General features: G+C 45.4%; 1 pseudogene; it reads right to left on the bottom strand.

Moving 5' to 3' along the window:
* Window positions 1-281: 281 nt before the first annotated feature.
* LOC111249100 (actin-related protein 2 pseudogene) lies at window positions 282-677 on the bottom strand (annotated as a pseudogene).
* Between the last annotated feature and the right edge of the window lie 791 nt (window positions 678-1,468).

The raw sequence follows: 1,468 nt of genomic DNA on the forward strand, positions 1-1,468 counted from the left end.
CTCCAGATCAAAAGGTTTGCGAGGTAACAGAATTAACAAAAAGCATTGAAGATTTGGGTCATCAGAAGATCACATATCGACGAGTCACATTATAGCTGTATATATTCACAAGTGATCTTTACGCTACAGCAATGATAGCATAGACATTGAAAAAATCGCGTTATTTGGACGTCTAGAAGTCTCTGAAGATGCTCCTATTGGACATATTCGAATTGGCCGAAAAGTCTTGACGTTATGTCAATAGAAATTTCGGCATAATGAACATTTTCATTGGAAGTCGTCTAACCCTTTTCTTCGTAATCATGTCGTAGGATCCAAAACACAGCGCGGTCCTTCGCATCGTAGGCCAACATTGAGCCACCAATGAACGCAGCATGCATCCGACATGGTTGATCTTTAACGTAGATGTTGTTACTGGCTAATCTGTTGGTGTTGCCTTTGAGCACGCGTTTGAGGTAAAGCGCTTTTATTTCTGCTTCGAGACGGGACTGCAGACCAGGAAGCGTTGTGGTCCTACACGATAGCACAATGTTCTTGTACATCTCTGGCCGCATGTACAGGCCCAGCGACTGAATCGTGTGGAGCACAGTCTCAGAGATGCCTGTTTTCTCCATACCGAGCAAACGAAGCTGACATAGAACTTCAGGAGCTTCGTAGCGCTCTGCGTCAAATTTCATCTGCCGGCCATTAGGTGAAGTATAGGTTTCACGGGTGAGCCAACAGTACCCCGTTGTGTTGACACAGCCTCTCCTTTATTAACTGAACGATCTCGAAGTCAGCCGACTCGTTAAACTCATAACCTCTTAACAACAATAGTTTTAAGTATGGGGTGATGTCTCTGCCGGTAACATCAAGTACGTGGCAGTCTACATGCGCCGATTGCAGGACAAACGCTCGTCACACCGTCCCCACAGTCGACCACTATGCCGGTATCCGTATGAAGTACGCGTATGAAGGACGCTTAGAGCAGCAATATGCGTTTAAATTAATCCATACTGTGATTTTAACCATCTATTTTCCAAGGATGCTGATGGGGGCTCTGTCAGGAGAGTTTTGCAATTTTCTGGCTTGATATCCATCCTCTGTGGGCCAAACGTGTAGTCCCAAAGCTTTGTCATATCGTCCCAGTTACACACCGCATCCCTTTCTATTGGGTAGTGCACGTCAGCGTCCAGCGATAGCGTGCCGTCTCGTCTCCAACTGTCACTTTTTGAACTTCTATATAATCAGGTGCCGATGTCGTCGCAGCTTCGACCGAGCCGTCGGGTTAAGGAACCTAAACGCTGGGTCACTCGAATCAGCATATTCACACTTGATAAAGCCTGTTCCGTTAACACAAACGATTACTCTCTGATCTTGTAAATTCGTAACTCGAGAGTCGATTTTTTATGCACTGAGACTAGAAAGCCCCGGTGTTATTGGTAGCAGTTGTTTGTCTAAGCAACTGCTATTCGACCGAATATTAATA

The sequence above is a fragment of the Varroa destructor genome, unplaced genomic scaffold (assembly GCF_002443255.2).
Source record: "Varroa destructor unplaced genomic scaffold, Vdes_3.0 BEIS01000004.1, whole genome shotgun sequence".
In the NCBI taxonomy this organism is placed as follows: domain Eukaryota; kingdom Metazoa; phylum Arthropoda; class Arachnida; order Mesostigmata; family Varroidae; genus Varroa; species Varroa destructor.